The 19,877-nt window shown below is 43.8% G+C and overlaps 1 protein-coding gene and 1 pseudogene across 5 annotated transcripts in view; both read right to left on the reverse strand.

Moving 5' to 3' along the window:
* The window catches only part of Psd3 (pleckstrin and Sec7 domain containing 3), a 383,054-nt gene that overhangs the window by 281,747 nt on the left and 81,430 nt on the right, over positions 1-19,877 (reverse strand). The window lies entirely within an intron of this gene.
* Positions 4,959-18,203, reverse strand: LOC131894673 (unconventional myosin-Vb-like; annotated as a pseudogene).

Consider the following 19,877-nt stretch of genomic DNA (forward strand, 5'->3'; position numbering starts at 1 on the left):
ATTTCATTAAAAGTTGTCTTTTCTATCTGGAATCTTATCTACTACACTGTATATTTGGCAAAGCTTCCAAAAAAATTACCTTTCCTGGTATTTGGTAAAGTTACTTTTCTGTGATCTGTAAACCTACTAGCTTTTAAAATCTGATTTAATATACTGAGAAAGAAATAGGATAATTTTAATGTTAACAAGATCAATTTAGCACTGCTTTGCACTCTGTATTAAGTAGCCATCTGTTTCTGCAACACAGGGAAAGGACTGTAATAAAACGATGGGATAGAAACATAGTATGTTTCAATCATGAGGAAATGAGCCTGCTTCACAAGGCTAGCTGCAGAGAGACTATGCCTTCCTCAGAATGATCTTTTAGAACCAGTATATGAAATATGCTCTTCCACTCTGGCTAGCAAACTCAAGAGAAAGTGGTTCCAGGAAAAACCACCCACGGACCATTTGGCATATGTACCAGACACTTGGTCACTGAAACTTGAATAAAGAAAAGTAGCTTTTGTGAGTGACTCTGAGCAGTAGGACCTAAGCTTCCACAGGGAACATGACTGCCACATCCAGCCAAGGTCCATCGGGGGTGTAGAGTTATAAATTCTACACACTTGTTTCCTGGGCTCTGGGCCCAGTGGATTTCAGGAAGAGTCCCTGGCTTGTTTTTCTTTGTCACCATGGGAATATAAACTCCAGAGGGCACTTGTCTGTTCTTTGCCATTACATCTCTTACAACACTAGAGCTGAGCAAAATTGACATTTATGTTGTCTTAAGTGAAATAAAGAAGGTCATACAATCTACAGGATGTCAATTAGGAGAACTCAAGGCAAAGAAAAAAAAATGCCTCCTCCAACACACATAAAACAGGACGTGCAAACCAAAGGGCAGCTTGAACAGAGGATGCTGGAAACGCAGAGAGCTGTCCCATCTTAGAGTAGACTCTTTCTTTCACCCTCAGCCAGCTTCTCTTGTGTACTAAGTATGAGGTAAACACGGGGAGAAGAGCAGCAGCCCAGACGAGCAGAGGACTCCTGCCATCAGGGGCTCGCTCACAAGCCAGCAACTCCTCCTGACACACTGCCTGCAGACAGAGTTTCCTGGGGGCAGGGGGGTGGGGGGAGTTCAATAGAGACAACTTCAGCTGCACTTCTAGAAATTAGCATGATGTTAGCCAGTCTGTTAACATGAAACATAATTTCACAACTGACCACTCAGCAATCTCTGTGTTGCTCAATATAATAGCCATATTTTCATTTGACCATGAAAATTCACGGCATAAAATTGCAAATTTCGGGGTAGAAGAGATGGCTCAGCGGGTAAGAGCACTTGCTCTTTCTAAAGAACCTGGGATCAATTCCTAGCACCTTACAACCTTCTGTAACTCCAGTTTCAGGTGATTCGATGCCCTCTTCTGGCCTGCAAGGACAGCAGACATGCACACGGTACACAGGCATACATGCAGACAAAATACCTATACCCATAAAATATAAATAAATAAATCTAAAAAATATTAATTCTTCAGTGTTCCATATATATCACTAGCAGCTCTCAAACTACTCTATACAGGCAGATCATTGAAATATCTATTATCACAGAAAGTTTGATTTGAAAGTGCTGCCCTAGAGCTTCATACTTAGTATGTCCTTGAGACAGCAGCATACACATCACACAGAAGGATGTCACAAAAGCAGTGCTCCGACTTTCCAAGGTAGAATCTTGAGGGTTTCAAATAAGAAACTTAATGAGGGACTGCAGAGATGGTCCCGGAAGCCAAAGTGTTTACAGCACAGGCATAAGGACCTGAGTTCCCTGACACTCACATCAAAAGCCAGGCATGGGGGTAGAGAGAGAGCTCTGTGGTAACAACACTCGCTGCTCTTGCAGAGGACCTGGGTTCAGTTCCCTGCACCCACAGGGCAGCTCACAACTGTTTGAAACTCTCATTCCAGGGAACCCGAATGCCCTCTCCTGGTCTATGTAGGCACTGCATGAATATGGCATACATACATACATATATATACACACACAGAAATAAATACATCTTTTAAAAAAATCCAGGGTTGGCTATACATGACTATAACACCCACACTAGGGGATGGACATATGTGCATTATTTTTAACTGTTTTACACATATGTTTATTTGTTCAGGAGAATGCATGCCATGCCATGCCTTTTGAGCTCACGGGACAACCTGTGTAAAGTGTTTCTCTCCCACTACCACGTGGGTGGACTCTGAGGACAGAGCTAAGGTCATTAGGCCTGGCAGCATGTGCCCTTACCGACTGAGCCACTTCACTGTCCCAGCAGGAAGATTCTGAGGACTGAACATTCAGCCAGGCTAGCTGGAAATGACAAGTTTCCAGTTCAGAGACCCCATTTCAAGGCATGATAAGGCAGACAGCAATTGAAGCTTCTCCACGAACTGCCATAGGTACATACACACAAACTCATGTGCATGCATCACACACACACACACACACACACACATACACACATGCATGCACACACACACACACACACCTAACTATAAATGAATCAACAGGCCAGAGACTCATGTACACAGTGAAGTATGAGGAGCACTGCTCCAGAAACTATACCACCCTCTAAAAGTCATTCTGACAATATTTAATAAGTGACTACAGTTTTGCTCTTTAAAAACATTACAAGTTCCTACCCCCTAACGGAAAGTTCCAACAGTTCAACCACTAGAACAGACAACAACCAACCACAGTTTTCAGCGGTCAAAAAAGTCTCCCCTCCTCGCTCCATCATTCTGATGTGGGTTTGCTCTCATACCAAGTAATCCAGGGTACTTTTCAAAGAGCAGAAGATGATGAAGGGCCTTGGCTGGAGCACTGCCCTCCCTGAGTTTAGAGCTCATTGTGAGTATTGCTCAGATAGTCAGTGACTACACTTACACAAAAATTCAAGAGTGATCTTGATCGCAAAAATGTAAACGTTACTATCTAGTAGTCCTTAAATAAACTACACGGGCGTTTAAAAGGTAAAGGCTGAGAAGAAGTAAGGCTTTGCAGTACACAGAAAACAGAGGGGTTTTGTTGTTGTTATTGTTGTTTTCCCCAGGGATTCCTATTCATGTTCTTGTGTACATTACTTGTTAAAAAAAATCATGCTCACAGTCAGTTTGCTGAGGCACTAGTGAGCCTGCATTAAGAGTCTACAGTCTGTTTTCCGAGAATAACACAGATCATCACATTCTCAATCCTCTATAAATCACAGGTCATCCAGCCACCCAAAGCCCGCTCCCCTCCTCCTCGTGTGTGCTGTTTTCAAACTGCAATAACATATAAGGAAACTACAAATTCTTGAATTACTTCAAGAGTGGAAGATTTACAGAAACAAGCTAAAGGCAAAACCTTTGACTGCCTCAGAAGCAATTTCTCCCCACTGATGGCAAAGAGTGCCAATTTTGACCATTCAGTCTGTAATTTTGTTAATGAAAGATTGTGAGACAAATGCCTCATTTACAAACCAAATACAAAAATCAAGCCTCGCAGAATTAAAAAGACCTCAAGCGCATTTTGCCTATAAGTAACTATAATTCTTAACTATGAAAAGCGGTGATCAACAACCTGTCCAGATACAGATGCACAGCTTACACCCTCAATGCAACGGAAAGGGCCGCACTAAAGCAAAGCAGGGGTAATCTCATCCCCCTACCAAGCAGTAGAAAATGTATTTGGTGTGATAAAAATATCAGAAAATGAGAGGGGTAAAACTGCCAAATGAGTAATCTAACCGCATTATATTTGGGGACACACTCTTCACCTAATAAAAGTCTTATTTTGGAGAAGACTATCATATATGGTGGACAATACTCACTATTTTCTGGACATTGATAACTCCCTAAGTGCATGCATATTTAAGGTTTTATGTGCTTCAAAGGCCGGGAAAGACCTGCCAAGCATTATTCAAGCTTTTAGCATGTGCATACAAATACAGAATGTTCCATTAACTGGACATTCTTCCCCTGGTGATTAATAGTTACAGCTGTGCTTACCACAAACCAAATCCCATATGCTAACGATTCAGACCCCAGTTTTTCTCCTTCAGTCCTAATCCCTACAGGAGTGAGAGTAGCTTACCATGCCAATCGGTCTCAGCAGAAGCTTTGTGAACTACGGAGCAGCAGACAGCGTTCAGAAGGTTAGAAGGATGAGATGAGAAGCAAGCCATTAATGCTAGAGCAAGTTTCTGCAACTGCACAGAGCACCGCTCCCAGCACAGAGATCTTTCAGTGGGAGCTTCCCTGCAATCATGGCTTTTTAAAAACTGGACTCCTTACTCAGCCTGAACAGTTCCCCAGTTCTGTCTGTCTCTCAACTACTTCTCATAATTTTTGTTTTTTAGGTGCACACTCCAAATTTCCTCACTTAGCCTTACTCTTCTCTCTCTCTCTCTCTCTCTCTCTCTCTCTCTCTCTCTCTCTCTCTCTCTCTCTCTCTCTCGTATCCATTCGGTCCATTTCCTACACTTTTTCCTGTTTATAAATCTATGCTTCTAATATCCAGTTTTAAAATATCTCTATCCTGACTCTTTAGTTTTTATTAAGTTTTTTTTTAAGAGAATAAAAGTTCACACTGAACTCTTAACTCCATAATATCATTACAGCAGGCTTTCTTTTGCTAAAGTTAACACAGAGATGTGGTAATATTAGAATAATTGTTTCCTGTGCATTTTATGAAGTTATTTAACAGTGAAGAAATTTAAACTGATGTCCAAAATACTATAGAATTCTTTTAAAAAGCACTGAGTACCAAGTGCCAAGCAAGTGGAGTTATTAGCAGTGATGATCAACTGCAGCTGGGAACTCCTTAGCTGCTGCCTTGCAAGGCAGATGTCAGTGTAAACAAACAAGCTCCAGAGCCGGGACCCAGGACCCAGGGCCAAGCCTCCGCTGACCCACATTGGCTTTCATGCTCAGTAGAAACCTGAGGTTTAAAGTCGGGATTCGTCCCACAAACTGACATGAACAATCGCAAGTAAATCTACCACTGAAAGTTCAACAGAAAGTTGAAACTCAGTTTTTCTAGAGGGAGAAATAAATCTTAAAAATACTTTAAAATGCTTTTGACAGATAGGAAAGACACACTGAGGAATCACAAGACAACTAGTTGCCTCTTCCAGGGGAGACTAGACCTCAGGGTCAACTCCAGTGGGAACATTTGGGTGCCACTTCTAAAGTCATCCTCATCTGCTCAGGGCTATTTAGACTTCTTGCTGTGCTTCAGACAAGCAGATGAAAAGGAGCTAGGGTTCTTTAAGAGAAACTCCTCCCCTATCCTATCCAAAACCATAGCTCTCTAAAGAGTAGCCTGTATCCTCTTTCTGCCTATATAATGCATCACAAAAAGGGAGCTTATTTCTATAGGGCAATAAAATGCGCTGTTCCTAGGAAAACTGCTTGGGGACAAAGGGACGAAAGGAAATAAAATTATAGGTAAGCAGGATGATCTACTCTATTTAAAAATAAAAAGAAATTTGGAAAATTCAATATCAGACACTAAAATAAATATTCCAAGCAAAAGCCAAGTGAGGTACTGGGCAAAAGCATTTGGAGGCCCCCATGGCATCTTTCTGTCTTCTGGGGGATTAAAGATTGGTTGGCAGGGATACCCCAGAATGAACGCAGTCTGCTCTTCTCTATACCTAGCAGGATTCAGCAGAACTTGGGCTCGCCCCCAGAAGTCTCCTACTGGGATGGCCAAAAGACAACACCAGTAAGCAAAAGCAGTCAATGATATAGACGGAGAATGTCACAGCAGCATTTCACAAAAGATAGATAAATAAAATATAGTTGCCTGCATAGACCTACAAATAGAGGTTACTCACAGAGATTACTGTAGCTCCAGCAGTTACCCATTGATCATAGAAAATGCCCAGTTCATCAGTTTAACGCTTGAGAAAAGTTAACGAGAGAAGAAGCAAGCTAATGCAAAATGTGCTGTTCTAGTCAACTGGAAGCAAATTAGTTTCAAATTTCCTGGAGGCCCCTCTTGCCCTGCACTGCACACGGTGATGTAAATGGAAGCACTTTGAGCACTTGGAACCAGAGCCGAGCCAGCCGAGCCCAGGAACTGCAGCCTCAGCCCTCACAAAGGCAGAGCAGTCTGCTCTCCGGCTGTGCCCAGCCTCAGTCGCTCTCTACCTTGGTAGCTTACCGAAAACAGCCACTGTAGGGCTTTTCTATAATTGTGAAAACTACTTCCAAGGAGATGACTGAGATGCCGGGAGTTAGCTTTAATGTAACCATTCCCCCAGTGCAGCAGCAGGAAGCCGGCAGAGGCTCAGAGAGGATCGTACCATCCTGGGTGACATCAGAGGTGGGGCTGTCATCCTAGGATTATGCAGCATTTTCTCTGATGCTGGAATGACACACATGAACCGAGATGGGCTGGTTCCCTTTAAAAGCATTTAATTCTCACGCTGTTCCAACGGAAGAGGCAAATGCAAAAACACAGCCCAGAAGCCGCTTCCATGACATCAATCCTGAGCTGACAGTCCTTATCTCACTTGTAAGTGCTGCTGTCACCCAGTCATTTTACTAATGATTACATTACGGTTCCTCTGATAAATTAATATTTAATGGGCAATTGATAGTGCTTGAAAATATGACATGAAAAGATTGAAAGATGTTAAGATCCAGTTTTAAAAGCAATGGCATAAACTTTTACATCGCTAGTAGTACTTTGGATGCGTACAACACTTTTCAAGCAATTTCAATAAAAGCACTCATTTTATAGATAATAACATGAAACTAACGCATGGTCAAAAACATAATACTGACCCTTGGGCTTGGTATAAATACGAAGAATAATCTTATCTTAGGCTTAAAGTGTCCCTCTGTGCTAGACCACTCACCTATCCCCAGGGTTGATCCCCAGCACTGAAAAATTAGAAAGTAAGTAACCCATCTTCAATATCATTAATATTCTAATCAGCATGAGAACAAAGTCACTTCAAGGTTATTTTTTTTCCTATTCTCTACACTCAGTGAGCAGCAATTAACCAGGTACCAGAAAATGTGTTCGCTTTAATTCAGAATGTCCATTTTTATAAATAATTAGATTGGAAACTGTTTAGTAAGACACCACACTAAGCAGGTTCATTTTGTGAATCCATCTAATCCTTCCAGCAGCTTCTGGGATAGCTACTATTATTAACCCATTTTACAGATGAGACCACTAACATCCAAAAGAGGTCTGAGTCATCTCAGATCAGGTGAGTAAAACTAGACCACTGGAACTCAAGCAGGACACTACAGCTCTGAAGTCACCCTCTGTACCACCAAGATATAATCCGTCCTAGAAGCCTGCATGCCAAAGAAAGAATTATGAAAGATTATTATTATTTTCAGGGTTTGAAAGTGTAGCAAACCAAATGGGCCCATCCCTCAAGAAGACTAATTCATAAACAGGAGGACGAAGGTTAGATGGTGTACCCAGGGACAGCAGACTAAGTAACAGAAATAAAGCCGAGAAGCTCAGCCTCACAGCTGACAGCCTGTCTTACATTGGGGAAACAGCTTAAAATCTCCCAGCTTTAGTCTCTTGACCTCTAAACTAGGGATGCTTAGCTTATTGATTAGTATAACACTGTGGTAAAAGCACATGATCTGGTCTTGTAATCTAGACTTCATTACCTTATAATTGTGTCACTTTAAGAAAGTTATTTCACCTTTCTAGTCCTCAGCTTCTTCATCCAAAAACCATAGAAATAATAGGGTTACTCTAAAGATTAAATAAAGCATGCATACAAATAAACCACTCAGATGAGCGGTTTTACTATATCTTCTACTATACCCAGTAAAAGCTCAGCAGTAATAATTATAACAATGATTACCGATAACTTCTATTTCTTGGGGTAGGGGCAGGGTCTCACTAAATAGCCCAGGATGGTCATAAACTCCTGATCTTCCTGCCCCAGTCTCCAGAGTATTGAATGTACAGGTGTGTGCCACCATGAATAGCTTATTTTGAACTAAACTGCCCAGTTCTTCCCTTTCCAAAACTCTCACTAAGGAAACCTGGTAGGATTTTTTTTTCTGGGGGAGGGTTACTGGAAAGACAGAACCTTTGTTAACCTCATCCAAATATTAACCAGTCCACAAATCACCAGTTCCCAATGAGATGCAATCTGAAATTGGTGGCAGCCATCCAAGATTCCTTACAAAGAGAGAGAGGAATAGACACCCTATGCTCCCCTTTTTCCTTAAGCATGGGCTAGAGAAGAGGGGGCCAGTATTGAAGCAGTCATCCCGAATGAAAAGCATCCCACCAGATAGGGAAGCAAAAAAGAACCCCATCAAATACCCACCAAAGAATCTTACAGCCCTATTATCCTTTGTACTAGAGGGAACAAACTCAAGTTATCTCACTTCAGTTTTCTAATATATGCAACTTACACCATCCTAACTGACTCACAATCTAAGGCTCAGTGGCTGAGGTCTGGGCTATATCCCAGTACTTCCCTTCTATTAAATTCTCTCAGTATACATCTCTTCTGAAGCAAGTCTAACTGCAACCACAAAACATGTGGAAATGGAGTCTGGAGAACTCTGGGTCCATTTGGTAGGATTCCTGTTACATTTGACTTGATGCACTCTGGTAGTCAACATAATACAACTCATCGGCAGTTACCTTGTTTTCTCTCCTGGTTCCAAAATCAGAGTCTAACTTTAGACCTCTATCTCAGATGTCTGGCTTAGCAGGTTTACAGGTACTTCTGAATTTACTAATGATTGAGTTTTCTTTCTTTCTATGACATTGTCTCATTAGATTCAGTGTTCCCACTCAGTAGAAGAGTGAGGTAGACTGAAGCTTAGAAGAAAGGTCTGGTCTGGACACCTAAGATCACCAGTGTGGAGTCATAGTTATGGCTAGTAGAGACTTACTGGAATATCATTTCATGACTGCAACATATAGTTACATGGGGCATCTGTCAGTTTTCATCTTAAATCAACTCTGTAGGGCAAGTGTCTCACTTTCCCCCACAGTTACTGTTTTAATTATACCAAAAAACTAATTGCAAAATTTGATTTCAAGCTTGGTGTAATTTCAGAACTCAGAGACTAGGAGAACACTGTGAGTTTGAGGACAGTGTGGACAACATAGTGAGTTCAGGAGAAGCTTGAGATATGTAACAAGATCATGTCTCAAAAAAATAAATAAATAAATAAACTTTGAGTGAATACAAAGGACTGGAAAAACAAGACATGATGCCTTTCCCAAACCGTATCATCAAAGTAACGGAGCAAAGGTCACCTTGAGATAACTGTAACAGAATGAGGAAAAATGTAAGTAAAGCATGACTAGAAGCAGGTTTGCACAGTCCAGACCGTTTATACCATGTGGATGTCTGAAGAGGCACCTAGACGGGACCTGAGGCTCAGGTGATGAACGGAAATACCTGCATTTTGCATGAAGGGTTAATGTGTGCTACGTCTGCAAGAGACCATGTGGGTACTGTGCCTGTGTTCTCCCACACGGTGAGCCATTTCTAGTAATAAGTGCTGTTAAACACACACACACACACACACACACACACACACACACACACGCACGCACACGCACGCGCACGCGCACGCGCACGCACACGCACACGCACACGCACACACTGTTTCATCAGTCCAACCCACTTAAGTCTGTCTTCTACAGGTGCCACCAGAAGAAGGAAGCCTTGACTTGGGAGAAAGAGTCTCACTTTCCTATGGTCTGGAATGGGTCTGAACAAGTCTACTCTCTAAATCTGTTCCTACTCTCACCTGGAAAGCAGACCCTGTCCTGGAGGCAGAGTCAATTCCTGACTATCTTTCATAGGTTCCATGTCACACATCCAACATGTCAAAACCATAAAGATTGCCTTCTATGAAAAACTAGCTCCTGATAAAGAATTCTGTTGATCGATTTCTAAAGGTCTTATAATAAAAAAAAAAAAAAAACCCAGAACCAGATATTAGAGTGAATGCTGGAAGATCAGAGACAAAGGAAGAAGGCACTGCCACGTCTTACTTCTAGGACTTGTTAGACTGAAAACCGAATGAGCTTCCTCAGCCGAAAAGACTTCTAACTAAAAGGGATACTTCTGCCGAAAAGCCTTTAGTTCCTGTCTCCTCACACCTTAGATACCTTTCTCTGTTCAGCCATCATTTCCTGGGATTAAAGGCGTGTGTGCTTCTCAGTACTGGGATTAAAGATGTGTGCCACCACTGCCTGGCTCTGTTTTCTCTCCTAGACTCATGTAGTTCAAGGTGGCTTTGAACTTTGAATGCCAGATGGATCTCTGCCTCCCAAGTGCTAGGATTAAATGTGTGTGCCACCACTCCATGGCATCTATGTTTAATCTAGTGGCTTGTTCTGTCCTCTGATCTTCAGGCAAATTTTATTAGGGTACACAATATATCATCCCATTTCCTTTTTTGTCTAAAATAATAAAAGGTTATAACAAAAACTATATACAGTAAGTATAGTAAGTGTATACAATATATACAGTCAAGAATTACATTAACAATGTCCAGCCCACTAACATTTGACATATTCAGAGAAAATACTCCATTATTTATCCTATTTTGGTGAGTCCAAAATGCATCTAATTCACTTTCTATCCTAACTTGTATTAAACTGAAAACTATCTTTTGAGGTTTTTGAATTTACACACTTTCCACCTCTTTAGTGAGTTTCTTTTCTTAATTTGTTAACAAGGAAAACTATAACTACCTAATCTTCAGCTCCCTCAGAGACCCAAGAAGGAAGGAAATGATCTTAACTGAGTAAGGAGGAAGTGCAAACAAGTGACTTCCAAAAGAAGTGAGAATTTTCCAACACGGCAGAAACGATCATAGGTTGTAAGAAGCCCTCTGCAATTTTAATGAGGGGCTGACAGATCTGAATGGAAAGGTCGCTTAGCACCTGCCGATATTCAGTGAGGTCAAAGTTCTTGAGACAGTGCTCATTCTGCTTTGGAGTGCTCTGCGTCATGAAGCCCTCATCCCCACCATACTGCTTCAAACTGTGAAGGAAGCAGCAGGTGTTGGATAACCGGAATGAAGTCATCTCAAAGTCAGCATTGTGCTTCTTGAGGACTTTCTTAATGCCATTGATGGTGGAGCTCAGCCACGAGTGTACCTTGAGGTCATCATTGGTATAATCTGTATGCCTGATGCACATGTAGAGGATGTATGCAGACAGACAGTGCACAGTGCCAGACAGCATCTGGGGCTTCAGATCTGTCACCAGGTTCTGGATGAGAGGCCTCGTCCTCTCTGTGGTACTCCAGCATGCCTTGGAAGTCTTTTCGCTGGACTGTGACCTGTCTTGTGAGTTCATGGTGCTTCCTGTCACTCTGGGCCAATGCCTGGGCAGCTTCTAAGTCCTGAGCCTTCCTCGTGTACTTCAGCTGCTTTTTCAGCTTCCTCTCCTTCTTTTCCTGCTTTTCTACCAATTCTTTAAAATCCAGGTTCTCATGGGTGAGTCCAGTTATCTCCTGCTGGACCCCAAACTCTACCTGGGCCTGTGGAGAGAGCAGCAGGGTCTGGCAGAAGGTCTGCTGCTGCTTGTCCATGTTCTCTTCCAGGGCCTCCACCTGGGCCTTGACACGCTCCACCTCTTCTCATGCTCCAGGCTCTGGGCCTACAGCTGTGCCTCGGGCAACCTGTTTGTCCGGCAGACACCATGATAGGCCTCAATGGCATCTCCCTGGTCCACGCATTTTTCACTGTTGAACCAACTTGTTCTGGCATTGATGTTCGGTTCCATGTGCTTGCCAGCCAGTCGGCGATGGTCAGCATTCATGATCTGGGTCCTGAGGATCAGCACCTCCTCTTTGTGGACCTCCAGCTCCTCACTGGCCAGCTTGAGCTGGCTCAGTAGAAGACTGTAGCTGTCTGGGGAGCTGTGAGTGGAGTTGTCCTGCATGGACAACTTGGCTGGCGACAACTTTTCTCAGCTCCTTCAGCTTGTTCTCCAACTCAAGCTCTGTGTCTTCAGACTGTTGTAGGCCAGATGCGCATCCTGGTCCACATCACAGCCATTGTTTTGTTGTTCCATCTGTACTTTCTCGCTGTCCTGCTGCTCCTTTTCTAGCTGAACCTGCAGCTTCTTCCTCTCCTGCTCAGGTTCCTGCATTCTCTTCTGCAGCTTCAGGAAGACGGTCATGTCCATCGCTGCCTTCGCTACACCAATCTCCTCCACCTGCTGAAGGGCATCCTCAGTGTCTCCAATCTCAGAAGTGGAAATGGAGGGGTAATGGGAATCAGATTCTAAGCTACTTTGATTTGATGGGTTCTTCCCGTGGCCCAGAGTTTGCTCATCTCACAGGTTCTCATATCTCTGCTCCAGCTGGGAGTGTTCCTTCAGGAGGTTCTGGTACCTGGACCTCTCCTCCTCCAGCTCCTTCTTCATCAAGAGGTTCTCCTCCACAGAACTCTGGGGAGATTCAGCTTATGACTGGTGCAGGATTTGGTTATTAAGGTGTTCTTTCTTGTCCTTTGAAAGAGCTTTTTCATGTTCCCGGTCTGCAACTCGCTTTCTCAGCTTGCCATTCTCCCTGCTGTGGGCACCCTCTAGGACCCTGTGCTCCGACTTGGCCTTCTGTAGTTCAGTGCGCAGGCTCTGCACCTCCTCCTGCGGCTGCAGGCTGGCATCAGCCTGCTGGTTCTGCTGGTAATGTGCCAGCTCCCTCTTCCGCTTCTCCACCTCCATGGCATGTGTGGAGGTAACTCAAACAACCGCCCTGACAGAGTCTTGAACTCTTTGTTCCGGGTCATCAATCTTCTCCTGTAGCTGGACCACTTTGTTCTCCATGCCCACACTGAGGTATTTCAAATGCTATGCAGAGCAGGCCTCAATCTTGAGAGCCTTCAGCTCCTGCTTGGCCTGGAAGGCACACTGGATGACAATGGCTGCATCCCACTGCTGCCGGAAATGTCTACGTGCCACCCAGCCCCAGGCACACTTCTGGACGATGGTGGCTTTGTGCTCCTTGAGGACCTGGCAGTAGTTTCTTCGCACAAACATGGCCTGAGTGAAGGACTGGATGATGTCTGCAGCCCAGCAGACTCTCCAGTAGGCCAGGCAGGCCCTCTGCATCCAGTACTGCTTCTGAAACACTATGGCTCCATGGGTTCTCCGCAGGTGCTCAGCCAGCCTGTGGGCCAGGTGTCCTCTGTAGAACCTCTGCAGGGTTAAGGTACTTTACTTTCTGCAGCCAGTCCCTGACTGGATCATGATAGTGGCTTCCTGGAACTTCTCTACCTGAAGCTTCTCCAGGTAAGCCACCTGGCCTGCCCAGAAGAAGATCTTGGTGTGGCCAAACTGGAACTTGTCTGGATCCTTGATGAGACTCTCCAAGACAAACCTGCAGATACTTCTCTTGGTGTTGGCAAGCTCTCTCTTCTTCATCCACACCTGATATCAGTTGAAGAAGTCATGGTAGGTCCACTTGGGTGGGTAGCCAGCTGCACTGATCTTAATGGTCTCCAATACTCATCAGTTGCTACACGGCTCTCTTTGGGTCGAAGTGAAAGAGATTTTCGTCATTGGGCTTGAGGCATCGAATGTAGTGTGGAGTTGTGGCATTCAGGATCTCCATAAGCAGGTTTAGGGAAGTGTGTAACTGGTAGCCCATAGATTTCTTGTGCTCCTTATTGGAGACTTTATTGGGGGCGTCTGGAAGAGCGAATGTTGATCTTTGAAGATGATCGATTCTTGGTTGTGTTGGTGGCAGGAACAGAGTCCTTGTCATCATGGAACAAGTCAGCCACTAGTGGGAACTTGCTGGCCTTCAGGATGTTGATCTGTTCTTCATATACCATATCTCTATTTTTCTCTAGAAAACCATCTGAAAAGTACTCTACCTTGTCTGCAAAATGGATGACAGTGAAGGCTGTGTTGGACATGCGTGGTTTCTGGAAGTGCTGGCTGTTGAAGTGTCGTTCACAGAGCTTCTGGGCCCAGTTTTGATCAGCTCCTTTGGGGACCTTACACTCTTCATCCAACACCTTTGCTTCTATGCATCTATGCAAGGTTGGTTATCATAGAAGTCAATCAAGGTCCATGGGACATGCTCCGTCCTGTATTCTTCTTGCTCCAGCTTGAACACATGAAAAGTGTTGCTTTAGCTTTTCATTGGCACGGTTGATACAAAACTTCTCAAAGCTGTTACTCTTGGTCTCAAACCCGTAGATATCCAGGACCCTGAGGGAGAAGTGCTTCTTAAGGGAGGAGGAGTGCAGGGCCTTGTTGATGTGCTCCACAATCCAGGAGAACATCTGGGGACAGGTGTGCTTGGCCGGGGCATCACGCGCATTGACCACCTGCTGCAGGGACATGGTCTTGACCTAGGTCGCTGAGGTGGTGACCAGCTTGCGATGGCACAGCCAGGGCTCCATCTGATGGTGCTCTACTCCCAGCAGGTGGCAGAAGTTGCAGAAGTGTTCCTGCTGGGGTGGTATGCTGCAGGAATGCCCACCACGCTCGGCCTGAATCTCCACACTTCCAAGGTGCAACATGGAAGCAATTATCTTCAAGACGCTTATCTGATGAGACTCCAGCACTTCAGAAAGTGTGAGGGCCTGTCGAGTCTTCCCAAAGTCCTCTGCATCATCGACACCCTTGATGGTCATGTTTCCTCCACGGGATGTGTAGAAAAAGTCCTCTGCACATGTTAGAGCAAGCTCTTTAAATTCAGGAAGGCTGGCAACAGCACAGAGCTGGTAAAAGATGTGGTAATTCCTCTCATCATCCACCTGAAAGACCACCCTAGACTCTCCAGCAAGTACGTCCTCATGTTGGCCCTGATGATGTGGTACTTGTTATCAAAGCCAATCTCAATGAACTTCCCAGAGTGCTGCTATTGTTGCCAGTGGTCTTGGCATTCCCAATGGCCTCCATGATGGGACTGGATGCCAGGACCTTCTCTTCAATGTTGCTATCACTGGCTGAGCCACCAACCCTGGCAAAATAGTGCACGGCATACTTGGCTGACACAGTCTTCCCTGCTCCAGACTCTCGGCTGACTATGATCGATTGGTTCTCTTCATCTCTGGCCATCTGCTTATAGGCTTCTTCTGCCACGGCAAAGACGTGGGGGTCCATGTCACCCATATTTTGGCCACTGTAGGCATAGATGACATCTTGTCCATAGATTGGCAGCTGCTCATATGGATTGATGGCAACAAGCACAATACCACAATAAGCATAGATATGGTTGGACTCCAGGAAATAGACCTTTAGGTTTTGCAGAACTGCAGGCTCATGGAGATGGCTGAGTGTGTGAGGTCATTTTCTCCTACTAAGATATCTGGATCCATAAGAATCGCAACTATTATTTTGGACATGGTTTGAGTATTCCCAAATTGTGTGTCATCTTCCAGTCAGCTGCAGACTCTTATCCCCCCTCTTTGTATTCCTTGGTTAATTCAGCAGAACACCACACTTCATCTGGGTCAGGGATCCTGACCCTTGTAGAGCTCTCTGTATGACATGTCCCCGTGGGCCCGAGGAGGAGCCAGGGGTGCCTCTCGGGATGCTGGGTCAGGGCTCTCAGAGGCCTGGCTCCTCACCCGCTGTGTGCTCTTGGTGCACCAGTACACCACTGGTGCAATCTTCCGGGATGGTCCCAGTTCCTCCATGCTCCTTTCTCGGTGGACCGACCTGCTGGCTCGCTCGGGATCCCAATCCCCTGCAACCTTTACTCCCTGGGGGGTGACAGAGAGGGTGCAGTGTTCAGGAGTGGCGGGAGGGCGGGGAGAAGGCACGCTGCTCCAGGCTCATACTTCAGGGCTCCCTGTTTGTCTTCACCATGACTATAGTTATTTTCTTGATGTCTCGTGCATCTGAGCACAGAAAATTGCTTAGAAATTAACTTCTGCTCTTAACTACACACCTGACAATTGATATCCTCCACTGCGCCTAATTTTCTACATCTTGTAGCTGGGAGCATGCCTTTAATCCTAGCACTTGGAAGGCAGAGGCAGGTGGATCGCTGTGAATTTGCAGTTGGCCTGTTCTACAGAGCGAGTTCCAGGACAGCCAGAGCTACACAGTGAGACCCTGTCTTGAAGAAAAAAAGAAAAGAGAAAAAATAATCATGGCAATTATCACTATCCTCTCTAATCAGTCATTTTCTGTATGCTTGTACGTTGTGTGTTGAGCACTATACTTCTGATGGCAATGTTGTCACCACTGTCCAGTTTTGTGCCTCCCTTCCCCAAAGCAAAACTAAACGGAGATTGGAAACCGATTCCCCACATACTGACGTTAAATCTGTAATTCTTTAACTCAGGGATCAGCACTTTCTCCTTAAAAGATCAGATAATTGTCAGGCATACTGGCACAGGCCTATAAGCCAAGCACTTGAAAAACAGAAGGAAGCCTGCCATGAGTTCTAGGCCAGCATGGACTACAGGAGGCCAACAGGGGCTACATAACAAAACCCTATCTCAAAAGCAAATAGTTTAAGCTTTGTGGTCTCCATAGTAATAACTCTGCCAAAGTAGCAAAAGCAGCTGTAAACCATAGTAGATTAACAGAAGACTACACTCCAATAGGACAGTACCTACAAAGGCCACAGAAACTGGCCCAAGGGCCATACCTAGCATGCCAGCTCCTGCTTGGCCTTATTATTAGAGCCCTTCAGTGACTGGACCATTAACTCTTTCACTTACTGCTCTCACTACTGTGATTTTTCCAGCTTTTTGCATTAAAAAAAGAGAGAGAGAGAGAGCACAGAGTGGCTCAGTAACTTATAGCCAGTACCAGAAGCCAGGATGCCAGGATGAAGGGTCCATTCTGTTAAAGGAAGAGAATGCTGCCTCTCCAATGGTCAACTGTGAACAACATAGTCACTTCCAGATCTTTGCTCAAAGTTATTCTCCTATATGTAACTATGCTCTACTCTTCCCATCCCCATAACAAATCCAATTCCCCATTTTACTGAGCCCTAATACATGTGGCCTGCACTTTTACCTGAGGCCCTTACATTGTCATGATTTATACTGTCTTGCTTAGTGACTTTTATCTCACTGGCCTAGGCTGTCTATGTAATATCCTAGATAACTGCCATAGCATCTTACCATCCACAGCCATCCATGGATACATAGGCATGAAACAATTCTAACCCTCTTCATATTTATAAAGATTAAAGAAAGTGCTCTCTTCATAGTAATTACACCATTTTTCAAAAGAAAAAAAGTATAGGCTAATCCTTTTGATCTTCCCAGCATGAGGTCTTCTAAAATCAACTGAAATATCATATTTTCATAGGAACTACTCCAAAACGCCTATTTTGTAATTTTTTCCTATAGGAATGATTAATTTTGGGTAACATTTGGATTTCTAGGACTAGGAAGATATAACTTAATCCTTAAACCGTTTTCTGCTACCTAGATCTAAGAGAAGTCTGACTAAAAACCCTTTCAATCTTCCTCCTATAGAAAATACACACAAATATTTATACAAATTTTGCATAAAAGGGCCTATTTTTAAAAAGCTAAGAAAATGCCTCAGAGGGTCTCATATTATCTGCTCACAGCCTAAATTACTTAAATTTCCATTTTAATATAAGACATTTAAAGAAACTTTTCCATATTAAAAGCATGTGGCAGTTTTTTTTTAGATACAAACTATTATACTCTAGTATCAAAAAACATAAACAAGGGCTGAAGAGATGGCTCAGTGGTTAAACACTGACTGCTCTTCCAGAAGACTAGGTTTTGAATCCTCGTAACCACATGGTAGCTAGTAACAGTCTGTAACTCCAGTTCCCGGAGATCTGACACCCTGTTCTAGACTCCAAGGACAAATCACACATATTGTGCATAGACACACGCAGACAAAGCAAAATAAAAATATTTTTATAAATTATAATCAATGGCAAAAGGGGAAATGTATAGTGAAGAGCAAAGACATGGAGAGGAGAGGAAGAATGTAACCAGTCTTCAGGATTTCTAGTTCCTTCAGCACCTCCTGGACCACTCTGGAGGCCTCTGTGAAAAGGCTCAGCACAGGTTTTCTGTGGCTCTCACACATTCCCTGGATCACCACTGTTTGATACTTTAGTTCAATGATCAATTCTTGACTCACTCACCTCTCTACCTGCGTTAGCACTCGACCGTCCTCCACATAACCCTATACTCACTCTCACCTGCTCCCGGAGTAGCACATTCTTCTCGTTTTTGTCCTCCATTTGATACCTACCCTTCCAATCAAAGAACAAAAAGCACCCTCTCATACCCCCCCCAACCCCCCCCCCCCCCCGCCCAGGGCCCTTACAGTCCACTTTTCCTCTGTCCAACTGCTGACCACACAGCCCCAGGATCCCTGTTGATCTTCATCTCCAATACAACCACTTGTAGTTGTATTTGAGGATATGGAATGCTGCTGGCACTTATTTTCTTTCACCTTGCAGAAGCTCCTCTGTTTGTATAAGGGCTCTTAGCATAGAATTAATCACCCTTCCATGAGATTTGTATCAATCATTTGACACTAAATTATGTATCATTTCCTATTAAATGGTTCCTAGTACGAATGTTGCCCTGCTTGTTAATTCATTAGCTCCTTATGAGTCAAGATTAGCAATGCAAGATAAACAGCAGACTCAAAATATTTGTAGAAGTTAATTGAAAGTGTTGAAGATCCCTTTCTGGTTTTTTATAAGCATGTAATACTGTGGTAGTTTGAATGTAACTGGCCCCGATTATTTTACAGGGAGTGGTACTATTAGGAAGAGTAGCTTTGTTGGAGTAGGTATGGCCTTGATGGAGGAAGTATATCACTGTGGGGGGGGGGGGGGCTTTCAAGTTTTCTATGCTTAGTTAGGATAACACCTATGTGTCATTCAATTTCCTGTTGCCTGCAAGATGTAGGGCTCTCAGTTAATACTGCAGCACCACATCTGCCTGCATGCTGTCATGCTCCCTGTCATGATGATAAAGGATGGAACCACTGAAACTGTAAGCAAATCACCCCAATTAAACATTTTCTTTATAAGAGTTGCTGTGGTCATGGAGTCTTTTCACAGCAACAGAAATCCTAACTAAGACAATTACTTATACATAACAACGGATGATATCTTCATACATGCATTAAACATATTTTGATCATACGCACCCCTTCTACCTTCTCTTAGTCCCCTCCTGATCCCACTGATTCCCTTTCTCTTTTCACTAGTCCCCCTTCTACTTTTAGGTCTCTTTCTTTTGTGACCCAATGACATTAAAAGTAGGTCTCCAGATAGGAGCTTAGGCAACTTACCTTGGCTATGCCAGGAAAGAAAATCTCTCTCCTCAGCAACCATTAACCGCCTGTAGATATTATGCAGGTAATATAGCTATTGAGAGTTCAAGAATACAACAGCTGTGCCATGCCCAGAGGACAAAAGCTCACCCTACTTCTCTCCTTCCTCTGGCTATAACATTCTGTTTGCCTCTTCTGATGTCCCGAGCCTTGAGATAATGAAGACATCCCAGTTAAGGCTAAGCATTCACTGATTATTTGTTCTCAGTTCTGAGTCTCTGAAGAACCTGTCACCCACTGCAAAAGAGAAGCTTCAGTGACCGAAGCGTACAGCACCACTAATCTATGGACATAAGTATAAATATTAAGTAAGGTAGTTTGACAACACGTCCACTTAGCAAAACAACAGTCTTAGGGCGCATGGCCTCCCCAGCTATTGGCTATTGACTTCAGGGCTTACAGTACTAGGTGTGAATTCCCTGCTACCTAGAAAGCCTCGATCCAATTAGAAAGTTGTTAGTTATCTCTAACAGTCATGTCATTATTGTACCACTGGGCACATCTTGTCCAGCAAGCTGACAGTGTAGCACTCATAGTCCATAGCTGAGGAAGATTTCTGATGACA

The sequence above is a fragment of the Peromyscus eremicus genome, chromosome 17 (assembly GCF_949786415.1).
Source record: "Peromyscus eremicus chromosome 17, PerEre_H2_v1, whole genome shotgun sequence".
In the NCBI taxonomy this organism is placed as follows: Eukaryota; Metazoa; Chordata; class Mammalia; order Rodentia; family Cricetidae; genus Peromyscus; species Peromyscus eremicus.